Source organism: Anopheles stephensi, chromosome 2 (assembly GCF_013141755.1).
Source record: "Anopheles stephensi strain Indian chromosome 2, UCI_ANSTEP_V1.0, whole genome shotgun sequence".
In the NCBI taxonomy this organism is placed as follows: Eukaryota; Metazoa; Arthropoda; class Insecta; order Diptera; family Culicidae; genus Anopheles; species Anopheles stephensi.
The window spans coordinates 75,813,841-75,836,010 of NC_050202.1; the positions used below are offsets into that span (position 1 = coordinate 75,813,841).

Sequence of the window (22,170 nt, forward strand, 5' to 3'; positions counted from 1 at the left end):
ACCGTAGCGGGCGTGCGGGTGTTTCCCGTATTGATACTTCTTTAATCTCAGGAATGAAGCCGGTTTAGGAAGGCCGTCGTGGGCCTTGATTTGAATTTGGCCCAACGCTGTAGGAATTGCTTCGCGGCTCTTCGGTGTAGACCAGTTCGTTGAAGCGTTTTCCGTTTTCGCAATCGCCCCAGAGACTGGTGAGAAAATGGTTGCCTTTTTTTTTCTATTGGCGTTTGTACAATTTGCACAATTCGGTACAATATGGGGTCAATCGGCATTAAGATTTCGATCGCTTGGGGCATGATTACATCACGACAGTCGTGTTTTGGACGATAGTATTCTTGGGTGGATTTTGTTGTTGTTGTTGTGCCTCTTCTCCCCCGGCCCGGCCTATCGTCGGGGGGGCGGTGTGTTTGGGTTTGTTATTTTGCCGGAAGCCATCGGTAATCGAATCAACGCGCAACACGGAATGGTCATTAGCTAGCGTGTCAGATTCTATCTGCAGGCCGACTATTGTGTGCTGTGGGTACTTGAAATGTATTTTTGCTCCTCTTTGTTCGGCGTATCATTCAGGCAGGATTGTCATTAGTACTGTTCATTGAATCTTTTGATAATTGTTTTAATACCGACAAACGTATGAAATTTGTGGGCAGTAAATGAACTATTACGATGTGGAATAAGAGTACTTTTGTTCACTGGCATTGCTGACCATTAGTATTGACGTAAAAGGAAGATTTTTATTTACAGTTGATACATTCACAGTCGGATGTGTGTACGTGCTTGTTGTTGTGTACTCGTATCATTCTGTTTGTTCTATCATGTATCACAAAAATGATGTCATTTGCTAAGAATGCCTGACACCGATTTGAACTATGCATGTCAAATAGCAGATGTTGCTTACTTGGCTTGTCAAACATTTGTTTAATAATGCAGTTTGCAGTGAAAGTTGAATTCGGATGAAACAACCCACCCTCAAAGTTTCGAGCATGAAATATTAAAGCATTTAGACAACTTCACCGATTCACTAAAAATATTTCACATTTTCCCCTATAGCTCCAAAAACACATGAAAAATGGCCCTTATCGCACTGTCTTCCAGTGGTGTGGTTTTGAATGGACGCTTCCCAGGACACGCCACGGGGCCAAGGATTTACTTACATCGTCCCTGCTGCGAGGCCACATCATTCCATCACGCTGCTGCGGGAAGGCGCATGTTACTGTACCCGGCACACTGTTACTACAACAATGATATAATTAATCAGAGCCGAAGAACCAAACAGCAGCCTGGCATTACAAGCGCTGGTGCCCGATTTACGGTTCACGGCAGTGTCCGAGCCGGTTTGCAATCTGCAGCACGCTAGATAAAGTGTCCATCATACTGCACGGTGTGTCTGTGTGCGGCGTTTCCGGCGCGCACGGAAGAAGAAAACCGCGAACGTCCGGAACGGCGGTGGTGGAAGTGCACTTCACGCCAACACCTTCACTCGGGGTTGCCTTATCATTGGCGGCCAGCGACTATGCACACAAAGCATATTGGCCGGAGGGAGCCAACCGATGGTCAGCTGCGTTCATGTTAATCCGGTCCCGGGTGGCCTCTCCAACGTGTAATGCACAGCCCACGCTGTGGAGGTGGCGAAAATAAATATGTTTATTATTAGTGCAAATCAGAAGCTGTCGCAGCCAGGCAAGTTGGCAGGTCCATTCCCCGAATCTGCCTACCCGGTGGCCGAGGCCGAGGCTTTCTGACCAAAAATGGGCAAGCTTTCCGGACGGTGACAGCGGGTGTTTGCTGCATCGTTCGTCAACAAACATGTTTTGCCAGGCGATGGAAGCATTTGGAGTATATAGAATTGAAGGGAAAGAGAGAGAGAGAGAGAGAGAGAGAGAGAGAGAGAGGAAACCGAGAGAGAAGTTTGTAGAATATGTGTCATTTGTACGGATATTCGTTGGAAAATTGTGACACCACCAGAACCGGACGTGTACCACCGTCATCCATCTGCGATAGTCTTCGGTATGTTCTGATGTGTTATGTTCGTGTTTTTGAAAGAGCAGCACACGGGACATGCAGTTGACGAGATACGTCGGTCGTTCGATTGTCCCCAACTGCAGACCTCCCATGCGAACGCCTGGCCCGTGTGCTTGTGGGTGCTTGCGTGTTGGTGGTGGCACACGTGTACACAGCACTTCAGAAACTAAATTGCCACCGAACTGATACGGCTTAATAACCATAACGAACACGAACCTTGCACAATTCATTCGCCCTAATCGTGTAGCTTTCGTACGGTCTCGTACCGACCGTTAGAACTGTGCCGTATGCAAATCGGATAAATCAAACCAAACTCCGCAGAAGCGTCCCGGCGGGGAAAATGGACATGTATGTTGTCGGAAAAGCCAGTGGAGCATTGGTTTTTAAGAATCTCGTTGAAATTGAACCGTTTGGCGGACCTGCGGTAACGAAATGCTGAGCTGGTTATGGTTGGTGTTTTAGGAACTGAAACTGTTGGGATACGTAATTTCCAAGAATTGTCTAAGCCCTTATTCTAGGTGTCCGATAGGATACAGGATTTAATGACATATGCTTAACATACTTTAACAGCTTAATGCTCAAACGGTATATTGCTGCCTGCGTCCTAACTTCCCACAACAATAGGCTTTAACTAATTCTAGGTCTGCAGTAACGCTTCATCAGCAACTAGTAACGCTGGTTAACGAGCTCATTTGGAAATCCCAACGGAAGGTAGGAAAGAATGTGGATATTTTGATGCGTGCCCAGACGCGAGTTGATTGGTATGGAATTCTGGTTCATTTCTGGTTTTCGGAGGTCTAAACTACGTTGGGGGTGATGTAGGTAGTTTGTGTACATATTCATAAATGGAACGGGGAGTGAGAAAACGTTCTACTACTCGGTAACCTGCGCCAAGCGCGGGCACAATGAAGCAACTCCCGTTGCGCTTTTCGCTGGCTTAGGGGGCGGTGATGATTTGAAAGCGAACAAGCGCCATACCACAGCTCGTGCGGTGGTAAGTCTCTCGTCTCATCCCATCAGGGATAGGCATGGTCCCGGGACCGCTTGCGGCTATCGAACGTTAAATGATTGGAGAAGATCGACTTGGGGGCTCGCTCGCAGTGCGTACCGTGGCCCATGAGCGATTTTCCCACGGGCTCCTTTCAATCGCCGCACATGAAATATTGATGCCTGGCAGTACGGTTTCCCACAACGTGTGGCCAGGGTGGCCGCACATGAGGGTGGTTGTGGCGCATCACAAACGATATGTGTTTCAATAATTCGGCACGCCGGAGTCCGTGGACCGTGATTTTCTCTCCATTGGCGAACGGCGGTTACACAATGCGAGCGCTGCTGCTTAACCGTTGTTTAAAGAGCGAGAGAAAGACGCTTTAATTAGCCAGTCGGGCGGAATGCGTAGCCCGGTCCCGGCGCGTACTTCCATCGGCTGGTAATTGTTGGTGGCGGTTGATTAATTGCCAATGCTCGTAATGACATCGTGTAAATGAGAGGAAACCGTGGTACCGGAAAAGCGCGGTGGCTTCCTACCTACCAACCCTCGTTAACACGCGCGCCGTCGAAGATTCTGCCAACAGTGGTGCAAGAAGGGAGGCTTACAAAATGAGCGATAGTTTTTTGAAAAGCCCACTGAAACCTCGCCTAGATTGTAATTAATTGTGACAACCTTAAGAGGGCACCCTCACCGGGCCAACCGTCCGACCTATACCACAAGCTCACGCGAGAGAAATGCGGCCCTTTAACCGGGAATGCCGGAGGCCGTCCATTATGTTACGCCTGTTTGCGTTATGGCAGGTTGCTCAATTCGTAACGAAAGTGTTGTCACCGATGGAAAATGGTTTGCCTAATGGAATTGCATTAATGTAATTTTGCAAGAAAGCGAACGGCACGAGCTCGGGTTGAATTGAATTTTGAAGTTCAAACATTGTTAACCCGGTTTAGTACACGTGTTGTTTGGTGCGTAGATGCTTGAAGCATGCCCAACAATGTGTCGGCCAAGAACGGTTCATTAATGCAACGCAAGGGACGAAGCCGGAAGTGCAGTTAAGCTTGTTTATGTTCCCGAGGGTTAAATAAATTATTAAAATATTGTTGTTGTTTTTTGTAGGTGACGTTCTTGAGCTCCTGCTTCCTGCTTAACGATACTGGGCTTAGCAAAATCGTTTTACGTGCTGCTCATTTGTGAGTTCCATTTTTCTTACGGCAACGATTGTCGTGCCCGTTGAGCATATTGTCTTTAGACGGGTAACGTTCATGAGTTTGCATTTTATTTACTATCCAGGTTTGGCATTAGAAATTCCTAAAAGCGTTCCCCAAAACCAAAGCGACCGTTCGGTAACAGGCCTCCTGTGACACATCTTCTTCCCATGGCCTGGGAATAAATCGACATGATCGACATTTCGGACGATTTATACTCACCGTTCCATCGAACCGTACGTCTTCTGCACATGGCGCTATTTGTTATTCCAATCCAGTCACGTCGGAACGATTTGAGAGTGTGATTTAAGTCAATGCCGCCAAGATTTGTCCTGCCCGCGAAGGAGGGTGGGGGGGGGGGGTGCTCGGGTGCTTAGCCACACGAGAATCACAAAAGACGGATTATGCGAAGTAAGACGCAGACAACGCAGCACGATTGCATGCTTTTTCCTGGCGTGAATAATTCTTTGTACAGGTGACATTGGCAAAGCATTCTAATCGTTGGCCACATTTATCTCTTTCGGGTTGTTTCTTTTATTTCAATTTTGTTTTCTCTGTGGGAAGGTCCCATGTCTTGGTGTACCATGTGAATTTCGAATAATCAATTGCTCGTCCTCTAACGTGGATCGACATTTTTCAAAAATGGCGGTTAAATGGAACCTCACCCTATTGATATCCGGTTAGATTTATTAGCTTCGTGTGTGTGTGTGTGTGTGTAGAGTAGCAAGCTCAAAAACTCAGCGCATTATCACCTCAGGCAGCTCATGTGGTTTAAACTTTTTTCTCCTTCTTTTAGCATTTTCCCCCCACCACTACGACAGTGTTAGAAACCGGTTGCAATAAATAAACACCGTTTGCATTTCATTTTAACCCCGTCTCCGGGTATCACTTGGCCTAATATCGCTATCGAGTAGCGTCACGCTTACTCAAACATTTACACCAAACCGGAAATGAATTTGTTTGTGTGTGTGTGTGTGTGTGTGTGTGTGTGTGTGCTTGTGACAGTAAAATACATGGTAAAAAAAGCGATTTGCTTATTGTAATTAACCACCAGCACACACACACACACACCACGCAACGCCAGAACGTGTGGGGGCCAACGATAAATGTTTGACGGCTGACCATTAAAAATAACTCGCGCGGCAATGCGGATTTGCGCGAGCGGAATGCAAATATGCAGCGCTGCATTGTTGTTGCGAGCCGGCAGTATAACAGGCGTGTGCAATAAAATCTTCTATGATCCGACCCACTTGTCGAGCAAGTGGTCACATCTCGAGCGCAGGGCGGAAAAGTAGGTTGCTTGTTGGTTGGGTTTCTTTTCAATATTTTACGTTCAACCTTTCTTAGTCCCATTCGGGCTACAAACCCTTGCTCAACCAGATCGTTTTAAGAGGTAACGTTTATCTGACAACAACTTTGCAGTTAACGTTAGTTTGTGTGTGTTTTTTTTTTAATTATGCAAAGACATGTATGAGGAAGTAGTTATTGCTCACAGGATGCAATCTGAAGAAAGGCGTTATGTAAATAGAATTTTAAGAGAGGTAATTCAATGGTATTAGACGACTAGTCACAACATATCCCACGTCTAAAAGCATCGTTATCGCTTCTCCGTGTCTCGTTACCCTTGATGATGTGTTAAGCATATTTTTTTACTCTGGATTCTTATCAGCTTTTGTCTTGATAAATTAGTTTATGTACAATATGTGAATATGTTGTAACCAAGCCAGCCATATTCTTTGATATACTGTAGCACTAGGTAGGAAGTACATTCGTTATACATATTACTAGTACCGATAAGCTGTAAAAGAGTACACAATTCAACAGGTACTTTCCTCTTCATTTGTAGAACTACCGTCAAAGGACAACAACTGTCCAGATATCACCTGGACACATGCTTGCTGTCCAAACGTGGCCTGGTACAAAGTAGCTTTGTTAGCTCTTTTTGTCAACCCTCAACCGGACAAACCTCATGATCGATTGCCAAACACAAACTTACCTCTCTTTGTGTCGCTGGGAGGGACCGTACCAACTTACCGAGCGTATGTGTTGCTAGTTTCAATTCGCCTGCTTGAACGCACCGGGTTCATCCGCGAGAACAACTCAATCAATCATGAAAATCCAATTATTTTGCCAGCGTACCAAACGAAATGACTTCTTTCTCGGCGAGCTGGCTGTGTTGCGCCGGTGCCCTGCGTATCGCGTATCCCTAGAGCGATGTGCGAATGATACGCGAATTAGTGGCAAATTATTCCACACCATGCACTCGGCTGCGAGCGTGGCAGTCCGTAGAGACGAAGCGCAAGAAAAAAAAAGTGAGGCGAAAAAACAGTAACCAAACGAACTGCAAACAAATCGCAATCCTATCCCCTAGTTATGCTGTTTGGGGTCAAGTTTGGTGTGTTATGATGTCGGTTCAGTCGCATGTACATACCAGTGCCATACGCTCACTCGCCCAACTTGCCCAACGCATGCCGAACTAATGCAATCAACAGCCAACTGACCAGTGACGCGCATGGCCGAGCAAATTCTGCCGCCCTGAGCCGGGCTTCAACTGGCTCTTAATTAGCCTTTTCCGGTGTAGCACTTCCGCGGTTGACACGACGCAGGGATGTGTCCGTACCGTGCGTGACCCGGCGATGGATGGAAGGATTTAGGATCTCGAGAGGATTTGTGCCTCTGTGTGCGCTGCCACCCCGCCAGGCCAGGGGGGGGGGGGGGGGGGGATGGCGGTGGGCTACCAGTATCGTCAGATCATCACGTTCGTCATTGGCAGGTTTTGGGATCTGCTCGTACCGAGTGGCTCCGGCTCTGGGGACGTCCGTACATTAGAACCGGTGGTCCTTTCGAGCCGGACGAAAGGGATTGATTATTCAACCATATTCGGAGAGTAGTACGAAAATTGGCCAGGGGACGAGGAACTCCGTTATTGTTTATTCTGTGGCCCGCAGGTACCTTTGGTTGCGTCGCGCCCAATAACCACCCGGGCCGGTAACCAGCTGGCCGCCCCCCCCCCTCACCCTGCTCGCTAATGACATTCCGATCCCGGATCCCGGTACCAATACACAGCGGATGCATTCCGGAAGCATGCTTACGGGGTTGATTGTGTCAATATTGGCATCTAACTCGCGAAATTTGTGGCCTGTGTGCGTGTAGGGGTTTGTGCGAAACAGATCGCGAATCGCCGTCGTGCCCGATCGATGGGGGAAGTAAATTTGATTGCGCGCACCCAGTGTGGAGCGTGTTTGATTTGTGCGCTGGCGGCACAATCCAGGGCGCGCAATTTACTGCGTCACGCAAAGGTGGTGCTCCGGATTCAATTAGCTTTCTTCTGGGACTGGAGCGTTTTGACGACGATCCAGTGACCCTGGCGGGAGAGATTTATTAGCCCGATACACAGATGAATGTTTGCATGAAGTGTGCGGTCTGGAAAGGGTATAGGTTTTGATGGTGCACCCTTTTATTTGGTAGTTGAACCGTTTACATAGTGGGAAGGCTTTGTAGGAGCATAATGACATTGCATGGGTGTTTAATTTTCTGTGTCAAAAGCGATGTGGTTTACTATCTTGTCGGAATCTTCACGGAACAAGAATTTATTTTCAAGTACAATTTAGAGAGAAAAGTACTTTCGGAGCGCGGATTTTCTTTTATTGTTCAATTCAACGTCAGTTTCCACTTCGTCGTGTATAAAATGGCTTTTAATAGTGTACTCATCCAGCTGTTGTTTTCTTTTCTTTTCCAGCTACCATTTACAAAGCGATTCGAACGACTGTGGTGGTGTCAGCCTTGCTTCGTCTAACATATTTGTAAGTATAATTGTGCTCACCAGACAACCTTGAACCTCTTTCTAAACGACTACATCTGCCACTGCATCTTGAATGGTATATCAATGAATGCGGAGCAAACAAAAAACAGTATGGGACATGATTTAATCCAACAAGTTGATCATCCGATTACGTACCGCCGTTGTTAGCTTTGACACAGCCAAGTGTCACCCGAAACCCCGCCGTTCGGCCCGACCTGTGTTCCACGCCATTTAACACTGACGTAAGTGTAAACATTTGAGTGCAATTTTTGTTGCAAACATTACCCAACACCATCGGTTGCTCACTCCAGCCCGTTGATCGCTCAAAAGAGATCCAAGCGTCTGCGAGGGTGCAAGGATTGCGTTGTCCAAAAAACAATTTTCCAAAAATAAATGAAAAAGGACAAAAAAAGGAACACACGCAAAGCAGGTCTATCAGGAGCAGGAATCATTGGCAACAACGCATCAGTTTATCAGCATCATCCATGTCGTGCGGCGATGTTGTACATCTATCTGTAAAGGTTTCACCGAGATGTGCTATCGTGCGTGACGCGTCAACCTTGAACTGATCGATTCGGAACCCTGCCACATGCACCATGGTGGTAACCGTGAGCTGGTTGCAGTTTGCGGTACAGCTTAGCGCAATGTTTGCATGTTCCTTCTGTGCGTGTGTGTGTGTGTGTCACGTGTCAAAGAGGGAGCATTTGAAACCGCGTGGATCAGAAAGAAGCGTGCCCGCGTTCGCTTTGCCGTCGAGCCCGGAAGCTCGGGGTGGATGGGGTTCGATCATCATTATTCGCTTTTGGGCACGGAAGGTGACACGATGTATACGACACGATGAACCATCGAGCCGTTACATCGTTCGGCGGGTGATCAGGTGAGACCGATATGGGACACCGCGACATGAGACTGGCGGGACGTGAAACATGTGAAGCTAATTTTTCGTGGCAGACGACAAGAAAATGACGCCGGCTGTGGAGTGGAACGGAACTGGGCGCGGAAGGTGGATGGCAGTAGCTTAGCGTACTCTGGGTTTTTGGGGCATGTGGAATACATTTTTCGGGGACAAAGTGAGCATGAAATTGTTTGTGACACACACCGAAAACAAAAAAGGCTTGCATAGAAAGCTTTTGTTGGGGGTTTAAATTATTGGACATTTTTTGGATTGTTGTTTTGGACAATTAAAAACAAAAAACATTTCAGATTCAGTTGAGATCTAGCTGAACGAACATTGCAGGAAGAAACGATAATAGTGACTTTATGACTGATTTAACTTGGGAGATTTGAATACTACGTTCTAAAAGCTATTTAAAACAATGATGGGAAGAAAATTGCGCCATAACCATGGATTCTTTCGTCCAAGATGATGAATTGAAGTTTACTTTCAAATATTCTTGAGAGTTGTTAAGATTAATGTTGATGTAAATCTCATCACTCACACTCCAAAAAAAAAAACACCCCAACACCTGCGATGACGGCTTTTTTGAAAAGCAAACTTCACCACTTCAAGGTCGAGGCCGAGAGCGGAAATTGGATCGATTAAGCGCACTTGAAAACCGTTACAAAGACACCGCTTCCGGTGGCACGATCCAATTTGCCACAGATGTACTCTCTCACTCGCTCTCCTTCCGACACACGTGATCGTCACTCTTTTTTCCACCGACAAGGCAATGCCCAATGCCAAAACCTCTTTTTTGCAGCATCACCATGCTGCCAGGTGAGAACCCAAAATAATGCCAAACCGTGTCGGGTATTCCAATTTTCGCGCCTCACCGCACAGGCCTCCCCGTTGCCCGGGAAAAGTGTCCAATTAATTGATCAATTTTTCAAATCACTTCAACCGCGAATGATGCTTTCTGTGGCCGGGTTCGACCGGGTCCGCCGGTTGCTGGCTATTGTTCGGCCTGGGTTAGCGAGAAGGGAAGGGCCGTAGCTGCTGGTACCCCTAATCGCGGGAGGTAGGACACACCGAACGAATCGTGGTTTTGGTCGAAACATAAACCGCAGCCGGTACATTTGTGGTGTTTTACCATTTGTTAGCACCTGCAGCTCACTTTTTGTTTTGGGTTTGGTTGTTTTCGGCGAGCGCTTAGAACAGCTACTTAGCACGGGGTACGAAATTGTAAATTCGGAAACCCGATCGTGTGTTCGAAAGGTTGGCTGGGGCTGGGTAACTTTATTGGATGGGCCTGGTTAGACGGCGATGCCTTAACGATAATGTCATCATTTCGTTTTATTACACCGCCGGACTGCTGTGTAATGGTTTAATACTATCAGAATGTGCCGGATAGAACAGTGGAAGGCTTTTTTCCTGTGGTGAAAGTGGTACAAAAGCTGCCTTTTTATTGGAGAAACGATCATTTTTCCTTGAACATTGGAAAGTATAGAAACATTTATTTGTTTTATTCTGAAGAGAGTATTTTTTCCACTTCAATATCGCCAACAAAGAAGCTATACATTTAGTAATTCCAGTCTTTGGAAGGATCGCGGTAACAAGTCTTAATTGAAGTGATTATTTACCGATGCACGAAAAATAGATTAATTTCATCTCGCCATTACGGCAACAAAGAACGTTCTCTTACGTGGTTAATCGATCGAACAACAGCGTGGTTCTTTGTTGTGCAGAACAATTTCTTCCCTCGCTCGACCGATCTCCGGGGACATCTCGACCGGAGGGAAGATGCTTTTGATGCTGTACCGTCGGCAACCAACAATGCACCAAGTCTTCTTTTACAAAGCGTCGGTGAATGGTGAGCGCCGCCCCGTTTATGAAGTTATAATCGTTACATAAAGAAGTTTCTGCTCCACTGATGAGTGCCACTAGTGCTGGTGGTTGAAGCGCATTCGGGAAAACAATTCGTAATTGAACCATTAAGTCACCTCTTTTCTTCTTCCCTTGATGATGCTTCGGTGGCGCGTCCAGCGCACGGGTAAATTGTGTAAGAGTAATCGACTATTTTTGTTATGACCAGCAAGGCAATCCGGGGTAAGATCGTTTGTAGACACAGCTTACACCAGAGTGCTATCTTTCCTTGACCACCACTGAGGTTGGTGGAGGGTGCCACTAATGCGAGGTCCACTGTTGCGATGGATCTTCAAAGCTCCCTACTTCATATAGGGAAAAACAGTGCCAAAGAAAACTACTTCACTGCTCCGGTGTGTGTGTGTGTACCTCTGCTGTGGGGTACAACATCTTCTTCACGCTCTTAGCATGTCTTCATTTTCGTGACGAGTGTGCTCCACTTATGTCTCTTTATTCCTCGCTCTCTATCCAAATCACGCTTAAACACGCCGATCTTCTCGGTTCGGTTGGTTAGAAAAACTTGATTTTTGACCTCTTGCTCGCCAAGCCATCCGTTTGGGCACCGAAGCATCGAGCGCATAATAAGATGCATGATACAGCTGCTACTATCTTGATCGTTGATCCATACTTTCTCCAAGGGACTGTGCCTTTGTTTCGGTAACACACCGACAGGATGAAAATGGTTCCGCGCCCGCGTGATGTACGGGAAAAAGTTGCAACCCCCTTCATAATCGGAAACAACCGGTTTCCGGCTACGGGTTTGCTTTCGTAACCAATCTTCAACTCCTAGAGGCGAATCTATCGCGCTCCGGTTTGCAAGTTGGCAGCAAATCAGTTGTAACTCCGAAAATGGGGCGCTCGGAAATTTCGCCCAAAACAAAGCTATTGCAAACTTAGTCCAACATCGCACTTCAAACTCCTAACTATCGTGCAATACACCGTAAGTAGCGTATCAACACTCCACTGCATGGCTTCAGCATCGATTCAAATCCTTACGAGATTTGTATTTAATTACAACCTGCCAGAGAACGGCAACGGCACTTTCCGTCGAGTGGTGGCTTTTGAAGAGATCCCCCAAAAACTTATCTGGCCCGAGATGTTCCCCAAATCCTTCGGCAGCAGTAGCTTTCCAACACTCCGGCACCAAATGTGAGCTGATCTGATCCAAACAGTTTCCCACAGCGGATGGGGCGGAAAGCGTTGGCGATTGTTTATGTTACGGTTCGATGGGTTGCCTAATGTGTTTCCTTCATGCAGATGATACCTGTTGCCAGGTTTAACAAAGTGGAATAACTTCTCCGGTTAAGTATGTTATCGCTTTTGAGTGGTTTGCACGCACCGAGCGCTGGAAAGTACAATGGGAAGAGGATGGTGTAGTCGTATGAGTTTTTGGAAGCATTGGGATGATGATGTGCGAAATATGCTTTCATTTTCTTTTTTTGCGAGATATATTTACATTTATCTTACATTAGGTTATTGAAGCACTTTTGGAAGACTTTAGAATACTTTTCTATTAAAACTGACCGGTTGAGAGTGCCAACGCAATTTTTCCTACAAAATTTGCGTCACATCGAGAGTTTGCGATAAACCTAGCACTAGGAAAATTCATCGTTAAGGGCTTATACACTCGCACGCGTACGCAAATACCCAAACAATATTATTCTACATTCGCTCCGTTAGATTCGTTCCTTAATCTAACTCAATTTTTGTAACTTGGAACCATTTTTCCGAGAGCTTTTTTTCTGTTCACGCTACACGCCGTAGAGGATCAAACCTGCGCTAACTTTCCCATTCCAAACCAAATCCATAACGCACAGCGCGCGGATAAATCGTGAAAAATCAATTACAATCAATGTTTGTTCAGAAAACTCCATGTTTGTTGCTGTGCTGCTGCTGCCGTGATTGAAGAGCATTAAAATATAGAAAAAAATCGCTCAAACCAATGTGTGAGGTTTTTGGGGGACCTCAAAAACGGCAAAAGCAAACAAAAAGGGGGAAAGGAACATCACAACAAGCTGACCGGTTGGGAAAAGCTTGATTTTTATTTCAACACTCGAAAAGCCAACATAACCTCGGCACCGGAGAATTAGTGTGAAAGTGTGTCCTACGCGGCACAGTACGTGTGTGTGTGTGATCGTTTGTACAAACACGTTCAAAAATTCACGTTTCGTACCATTCAATCGGGGTCCGGCAATGGACTGACCTAGAACGATTGAAAATAAATATGAAATTCATTCATTTTGTTTTATTTATTTTTTTAAACAACAATCTGCCGCTAGTGGCGAGCTATACAAAAAAAGAAAAAGTAAAAACAAAAATTTAAAATAACGCAAAAATCAAATCAAACCAATTGGTCATTCGTCAATATTTTTAACCAAAAAACCACCGGATCACACACACACTCAGAAAAATGTCGATATGACGAAACAGAATACTACAATACTACTGCGCCACGCTACGGAACTGCCAATATAGTTTGGCAAACATGATTAAACATTTATTTGTGGACTTTCCATATAAATTGCATTCCCCGCTTTGCACTGTTACGCATCGGTTACGAACCGGGCAGCTTGTTACTGGCCGGAAATATATTTCAGCTTGTGTGTGACAATCGGTTTTTGCCTACAACAATTTTTAACCCTTATCGGTTTGCGGTCTACCCTGGGACCTTCTGGTGTGACGGGGTCTCTCCCCGGTGGTTTGAGGAACAATAGACGGCTAGATACGTCATCCGAATCGACGACTACAGCTTCTAGGGCCGGTATCGATAGTGAAAGCCCGCTCGGAGCCCTTGTGCGAAAGATTTACTCGCAGGAAAAGACACACGTGCGGAAGATAGTCGGTGTCTCAGGTCTCAGGCCCATGAGCCACCACGATGCCGTTGTTTATGTTGATCGATGACGAGCGGGTGATGAGCAAGGTGCAAAACCGTGCTGTGGAAGGAAATGGTATAGAATCTGGTGTCGGCGGACGGGCCCCGCGAAGGCCTTCACCTTGACAGCGACCATAAATCCGTTCGGCTGGCGGTTGATTGATTTATGAAGCCTGTTGGTCTGGTTTGTTGTTTAGTGTTGTTTCTTTGTGTTCTTCCGTTTAGCCGCGGCCAAGCTTTTCTCCGGTTTTTTTTTTTGTTTTGTTGCTGTCCCACTTTTCTTGCAACGTTCTAGCACCGCCGGCAACGATGACGGTATCAAATTCGCACCTCACGCCATTACAATGCACTGTGAAACACAGACGCACTATGTGAACACGGTGCTGGGCGAAGAAAAGGGAAAAGTGTAGCATGTGGAAAATCGGTGGGCGAGGGTATTGCACGTAAGGAGAAGCAGCAAAAAACGAGAGCACCGCACACCGCAAACCATCGCACCACAGGCGCACAATAATGCCCGGGTGTGCATGAAAAATGCATCACAAGGCAAAAAGCGAACATGAATGATGACAGTTTGCAGTGTCATTCGGTTTTTTTTCGTGTGTTTTAGTTTTTTGTGCGCTCAAATCTATAAACTAAGCTCGTGCGTAGCTGTTGGCTGTTTGGAGGACCGGATTGGAAGTGGAAGGCGTAATAGCTTATTGGTTGTGGCATACGGTGGGGAGATTTGTACACGAACCCCATCCTCTACTATTAAATAGTTTAATTTTGTTACAATTTAATTTATCTAACATTATTTCTCAGATAAGACGCATAAGACGAGTATTTTCACGTTTAAAGCAATGTGCAATTTGAAACAGGAACAGCCCCTTAGTGTTTTAAACATGCGGACACTTGCTATATGAACTGAGCATATAGACATGTTAAATAAAACTGTGAATTGAAAAAGAAAGCCCAATTTTCGCGAAAAAGAATTGCCACAAAACCGTTTACAAATCGCTTAAAATCACAGCAATTGATTACACCAACCGTCAAACAAACATGCATTTCACCATTTATCTTGCCCCAAACGATGTTAAACGCCTCGAGCCATATGTGGCTAAATGGCGGAAAAACAGTCTGCAAAGCGCTGTGAGACAGCGGCCCCACCGGTGGCTTTCTTTTTCGAACTACGTCGAATTTTTTTTCGAGCGCGATTCCTTCAATCGTTCCTCGCCACCACCACCATTCACCGTGACTCACTTTCAGCCTCCGGCCTCATCTTAACAGAGAGCGGGTGCAAGCGGGTGGTGGGCACCATTGTCACCCAGCGTAACTCCAGCCATTCTTTCCCAGCTTTTCGCTGTGCATCATGATGCATTTTGTATGCTTTTTCCCTTTTAAAAGCGATCATCGGACGCATTTTTCCGAGGCCCCTTTTCTGGGGTTTGCTTTTTCACGACAGTTTCGCTTTCTCCATTTTCCCATGCTTCCGATCCCCAGGGAATGGAATTTCCCCCATTCCATTCCTGGTTTTCCCGGGCCGTTTGTACGCTACGTTTTGTTTTGGTGTTTTGGTTTGAGATAAATTTCTGTTTTTCATTTGCGTTACGCTCGATTTTTACCCCGCAACGAAACACAAGGCTTTCCGAAAAGCCACCAGCACCTGCACGCACATTAGCACCTGTCTCGCGCACCGCCGTGTCTGTCCGCTTTTCTTCCATTTTCCTCCATCCACTCGTTCGTGTTTCGTTTGGTTGAGTTTTCTTCTTTTCCAGCACATAAGGTCACAAATTATCGCTCTCACACATACAGACGGTGCCTCCTTGGCCGAGATCACGCATCACGATCTCCGATGAAACTTCGGTTTCGGATGGCTCCGTAGTGGCTAGGAAGATTAATTCGCATTATGATTTTTTTTTTCAACATTTTTTGAGGCCAGTTTAGAAATGAACGGCTCTCCCCCCCTCTAGACCACAATGCCGCCGAGGAGTCTCCTTCACGAAGAAATTATGCCGATGTAATTGGGTCAATTTCGCACTTTGCATCAGACAGGGCACGGAAAATGCGCTTTCTTCCTGTCTCCCGGTTTTTCTTCACTCTTGCTTTTGCTCGATCCACGCTTTTCGGGGCATAATGTAATCAGTATGCACCTTGCAATTCACATTCTCTCGCTGCTCCGTAATGTACCCGTGGATCGTCGGTTGCCTTTATGCGTACGCACAGCCGCAGCGCTTGGAAAGCGACGAGAGATCACATTTTCCTCCCGGTTTTTTGTCAGTCGACGGTTTTGTCGGTGTGTATGTGCGTGTGTGTGTTTTTTTTTTGGCCAACGTCGCACCATTTTTCTATTTCCGATTTCGAGGTCGTCGGAAAAGACCGCATGCGTTGAAAGACGCTGATTGCAAGTGAATGCGCGCGGCTCCTGACAATGATGAAGATTGCGATAATGAGGCTCGCCGAGTGTGTGCGTGTCTCTCGACGACTTTTCTTTTCGCACTCGATGGGTGGGTCAAGAATTAGGCACGCGTTTACACTCTCCACCCTCCATCCCCCTGGCGCCCGGAATTACCCGGAGAGAAAATAAAATCATGACATGAAAAACGGTTCCTTTCTTCTCGGAAGCAGCCCCCGGAAAGTGGCTCACGAATCTCGAACAACAACTCTTTAGGGTCGAGCCGGGCAGCGAGCGTAATGGATGTCACAAGATGATCGTTCCTCGGCAACCGAGTGCCCGAGACGCTTAACGAAGCAATGGGGCCGAAAATTGGAGCCAAAACACAACCACACTTAGGCGGTAGGCAGGAGTGGTGCCGATGTTGCCTGCGGAAGAACGGAAATTAACACCATAACAACGGAGGCGGCGAAGAGAAAAGAGGCAACGATGGACACGAGCGACACCTTTACACACCTGCCGGCCACCAGCAGAAGAGACGAATGGTTCCGTACGAAATTAAGCGAGCGATTACGTCGGAAAACGTTCACCACAAACGAGGCGACCTGACCTGGAACGGTGAAGAAGCGGCATTTCTGCTGGATGGGAAAATCTTACCAACAACTACTCATTTGCCCGCTTGCTCATCGCGATAATCTTCGTAACCCTGGTGCCGTGACCGGGATGACCGAAGAGGACGGCCGATGTAACACACTCCGGCTCATAATTGAATGTCACCGCAAGCCGCGCGGGAACAAACGGTACCAGAGCTTCGCAGTCGGCTACGCAATACAGAACCACCTTTATTAGTCCCGGGTCTTTAAAACCTGCGCAACCAAGACCAGTCAAGTCCAGTGGGAACTCGGTCCCCCCCCAAAAAAAAAAAGAAAGGCATTTAGGTCAGTCGGGTGGAAAACTTTAGCATATCGCTAGTTTCGCGTCAGTTTTCCAGCGTCTTCGCGGACTTAACGGATGAAAACGCACGAACCCACGAAAGGTTAATCAAAGCCACCGCAATGAAAAGTAGAGTAGACCGTAGTCTCAGCTAAAACGTGCTGTGTAAATATTGTGCCAGACGGATCGGTTTTTCGGCGGAACGTGTCGTGGCGCGCGATGTGCGTAAAAAGTAAGCCAACCTGATGAAAAGCGGCCGTTTGTCACAAGCGAATGGCACTGCTGCTGCTGTCGCCGCCAGGCCCCGGATATCAAGCAATCGCATATTGTGTTGCAGGTAGAGACCGCTGAAAGGCATTATATAATAGTATCACGCATGAGACGACGCAGGCAGAAGAATGAAGGCGTAGTGTCAACGAGACGGTTTTTCGTTATCACAATGATAACGAGTGTTTAAGATATCACGCAGCAGACGGGGTGATGTTTTTGATTCGCCGGTTTAATTGATCGGAGAAGAAAGTGAATGTGAATGAGGTGAGCTGTGTTTATGGATGTTGGTACAGCCATTTGAATGAGAACTTGGCTCCCGGTTTCCGAGAATATGTTTTCAACACGCTGAAGGCTACAAGCGAAACAGCAGCGAATTTACAACCACACAAACGCTCGCTTTTTCTCAGCCAATTTCTTACCCAGGAGGACCTTATCTCCGGCCATGTTCACCATGTTTATGATTCACAGGGTAATGATTGATTACCGCGATCGCCGTGGACACACAACCTTAAAGCCGAAACTCGGCAGCCCATTCGTGATCGGTAGTTCACTCGTGCGCTGGAGAACTTTTCTTGTCGATTGATTTATGCTGTATCTGAAGGCTTAAGTGTCAAATCTCTGACTTTGGCCGTCTGGACTGGCGATTAGTGGCCACCTGATAATTAATGGACGTTCTGGTCCGATGTGATCGAACAGGTCGAAACGAGCAATAAAACGTGCGCCGATAAGATTGGCTTAAAGGAACGAATGTCTACCAAACAGTCAGTCGGTGACTAACCTTGGCGTTTAACTGAGTTTCGTCACTGCTATCGCATGGACATTTGTAACAAGTCAAAATGATTGTACTTAGACTGGATTTTTTAGCAGCATAGCCAGAGTGGCATTACAACTAGATTTCCGCGAGATCGAATCAATGGTGCACGGTTTCACAAGCTGCTAGAAGATCTCACCACCAGGTAACTGTGCGATAAAGCGATCCAGTTTTGTGCAACCAAATCCGAGTTACAATTCATTTCTAAATCCGATCGTTCATTGAGCAAACCATCTCTGTCCTCTGTCCGTCCTAAACCTAGGCTAGACCGCCTGATAGTTGCATCCCCTTATCAACGAAATCAACAGCCGAAGCATAAACACGATCCAGACGAGTTCAAACACCGATCTACGTCAACCCGAGGTCAATTGCAGCGCGTTTATGCAATTGCGCAATTTTTTTTTCGTGGAACGAGCGATGGTTCCTTTCACGTGGTCGCCCCGAGCGATGGACCCGTCAGCGGGTCAGTGCAAATTGTGCAAATATACTGCACCGTTCACACCGCTCTGCTGGCTGCAGTTTTGAGAGTGTCTGTGCTTTACTATCATTAGTCTTTGTTCACAGATGAACTGCCAGAGCTCACCAGTGTTTGTTGAAGGAGGGGAGTTCAATTTTTAGACTATCAAATCTAGTTCCCATACTACGATCCCCAGTACTATGTGTTACATTTTTGAACCAGCAGCAGCAGCAGCAGTGCTTGTTGCTTTAAGTTTCCCGACTTACCAATCATCTGCTGGAAAAGGTCAAAGTCGTGTATGGCCGGCGATATATCATGGATGTGAAGCATCTTTAATTTTCCAAACACTTCCTACAGTTCCCGCTAACTACTGTATTCACCGGAAAAGCCTCCACTGTGTAGTTTATGAACAGGTTTTTAGAAGGCTGCTTCTCGTTTACTTCCACCTTCCAGTGCTGCCTAGCAGCATCCGACGGTTGCGTAACTCGTGCAACCAACTTTCGAAGAAATTTTAATGAAAACACTACCCATTAACCCACAAACCGAAGCGAAGCCCTGGCTATTACAACTCGACAGCGAGCAGCTGCTTTTCCTATCCATTTAACAGTCGGATGCCGCATCTTTGCATCTTTTCCTCCTAGCGCGCGGCAAACGAGCTAACCCCCTCGACTTGAAACTTTTGTTCAGAATTTGTAGTTTCGGGCAGAACAACAACAACCATAGAAGAAAAAAAAAACAAATGATCCTTCCAAATGATGCAATACCGCAGTGGGCCTACGATTATAGAGAATGGGATCACAGGGAGTAAAAGCAGGCCAACCGGTACATGCACGATTTTGTGCCCGGTGCTTCGGGCTCGTGAATGGTGGTTCCAATCGGTCAGAACCTTCGATGTTACGATACAGATTGGTGAAGCAGCTTACAGGGAAGACCGGAGAAGAAAAAGAAAAATCGTTGCGCATGGATGTAACAATTAGAAGGTTTACCACCATCATCCCGTGCGATGGTACGAGAAAAAAAAGCTCCAGCTTCTTGGGGTGGCTTATCGATCGTGGTAATGATTTATTATCACCTTCCCGTACCAGTCGATCGATCGATGCATTTGGATGCTTCCAAACCAAAATGAGATCAACTCTTCTACACTCGCCCCTCGAGAAGTGATCCAGATTGCATTGGACGGTAGTAATTAAAGCCTCACCATCAGGAAACTTGTTGTTTTCGGGGATCGTGAGCAATTATAACGTTGGTTTTGTATTGCCAGAACAAACTTTCGGGTTGCATATGATTTCTTTCCGTGTTCAGCTACGTGCTGGATATCATTAGGTGCTGTAAATTAGGGGAAATCTATCGAACAATCCAAAATTAGGCGTTTAAGAATGAAAATTTTGAGAGCGTCTGAAGATCTCAATTGGGTTGTAGAGAAAAGTTCTAATAACTCAAACTTCCAAAAGCTGATCGTTAAACCTATTTAACGTGATAGTAAATTAAAATCTCGCAACAACAATTATATTATGACGCATGGATGAAGCCAATGCCAAAGCTGCCCCTAAGAACAGACGATAGACATGTTTCCAAAACCACAACAATAACCACACGAATGTAAGATAATGAGACCTTCCAAGTGTACGTTCCCGGGAGCATCAAGCACTGTTCGGTTCCGTTTCTGAGCCATAATCCGTTAATGATTAACCGTCTACGGTACGGGGCTAAAGCCTCCTCTGGCTGTGGTTTCTGTATTCTAGGTTTCAGTTACATCCTCAAACAACCACCTCCGCATCCTGCAATAAAGATGGCACCGAGACGATAAGTTTGGGAATTTTCATCCCCGCAAACGCCTTCCCCACACACCCCCCTCAATTTTAGACCTGGCGCGTACTGCGCGTTGCGCAACAGGGCCACTCTGATCTTTGATCTGGCCAAGATTCACATCTTTATCGCTTAAGCAAGTTTCGCTTTTGATTGGCTTTCGGGGAAAATCTTTTCCTTCTTGGTTGCTGGCTCTCACCGAACCGGAGGGGTCCGTGGTTTAATTATCGTTAACCGGTAGCAGCGGTAGAGAGGGCCTTGTGTAGCTGTCCCGCACGGAAAGTGATCCATTTCTGTTGTCGGCTGGTCCCGGTCTCGGTCGGGGTGCAAATGCTTCTTTGACGATGCAGCGATACATCGCGCGATAATCGTACGTGTTTTCTGATACCCCATTTGAACGATAATTCAACATGTTGCTTTCTTTTATTATGCTTAATTTTTATTTCTCCCCTGACTTTCCGTTTCTTTTCGACTTCTTTTTTTCCCTCCCCGACGCTGCGCTAGCGGTTCTGTACCGCTAACGGCTGTTAACCGCTGGACCCGTGGTGAGCTTTCCGAAACGGTCCGTTAGCTAGAATTGCTATGCCTTTTCGGTGAGGATTAATGCTTGTTCATCGATGAGATAAGCACTTCCATAGCCACGGCGGGAATGAGCCCGATCGATAAAACCGCGAAGCGCGAGAAAACTCAATCAGAGCAAGACCACGCTTCGGCCCGGTTTTGAGTTGATAATTGTTGCCTTTTTTTCTGGCTTATTTGTTCAAATTACTGTCATACCTTAAATTGCCAAATTTCCTTCCCCATCTCTTGTCGTCAGTTCCCGATTGGCCGCGCAATGGTGAGCAGTGGTTTCCGTCTCCTTTAATGGCTGTGTGAACATTGGCGCTTAAGCTTGACAGATTATGTGGAAAAACCGCCGAAAAACAATAAAGAAAAACGAACTCCAATAAAAGCAAATAGTAACAACGTGACAAAAAGGCAGCACCACAACCGACATCAGGTTCCAGCCGAGAGCATAGCGATCAAAAATCAATTTAGAAACACAACACAGTATGAATGAGGTAGGAACACACGAAAATCACTAAGCGACACCGCCCGTGGCACGATCGTAACCACCGTTCGACCGTTTTGTGCTTGCATTTCCGGTCATTTCCTCATCCAGCAAGCGCTGTTTCCGTTACAGTTTGAATGACTGAAATGTGGCTGCGCTGGTGGGAATCCGGTGGGTATGAGCCGGTGGGTCAGGTCATCGGCACGGCGAGATACTTCTCGTTAATTCGTTTGTACGCGGCCGGCGCGTACATGGACCCGTTCATAATCCCTCTATGTGGAGCGAAACTGACTGACTGACATGCGTTGTGGCCCACGGCACAGACTCGGCAGACGAGACCCGTACGAGTGCGCGATGATTTATGTGTGGCGGATCGGTACTCGCACCCCGCACGATCACGTCGAGCATCATCCTTTTCGGAGATCGTTAATCGGAGGAAGAAAACGATCAGCTCCAACTGTGTGAATATTTCTGAAAGTATAACGCAGCCCAAACATTCCCGATTGGAAGTGGTTCACCGGGTGTCCGTCCGTCTCCATTTCTCCCCTGCGGTCGATCGGTCCAAAATCGCCTAGTTTACATACCAAAACTTAACCTACAGAATGGCCCAATTTTTTGGGGTCTTTTTTGTTTTTGGATCCCCCCTGCTTCCAATCGGCGATATGTGTTTCCTTTCGCGAAAACATTTCTAAAACACTGTTGGGAAACGGGGTCAACGCTTGGTGCATCAAATTAAATCTAATCACCTCGTCGAAATGGGAACTTTTCGGTGTGGGCATCATCTC

General features: G+C 46.6%; 1 protein-coding gene across 4 annotated transcripts in view; it reads left to right on the forward strand.

Moving 5' to 3' along the window:
- Positions 1 to 22,170, forward strand: part of LOC118507668 (extracellular serine/threonine protein CG31145) — a 50,388-nt gene that overhangs the window by 20,754 nt on the left and 7,464 nt on the right. For 3 of the 4 annotated variants that reach the window (XM_036046452.1, XM_036046451.1, XM_036046453.1), the window contains one exon: positions 7,949 to 8,012. The exons of the other annotated variant lie outside the window; for it this stretch is intronic. The gene's annotated coding sequence lies outside the window, so the exon portion shown is untranslated. The remainder of the gene's footprint in view (positions 1 to 7,948; positions 8,013 to 22,170) is intronic. 4 annotated transcript variants of the gene reach the window in all.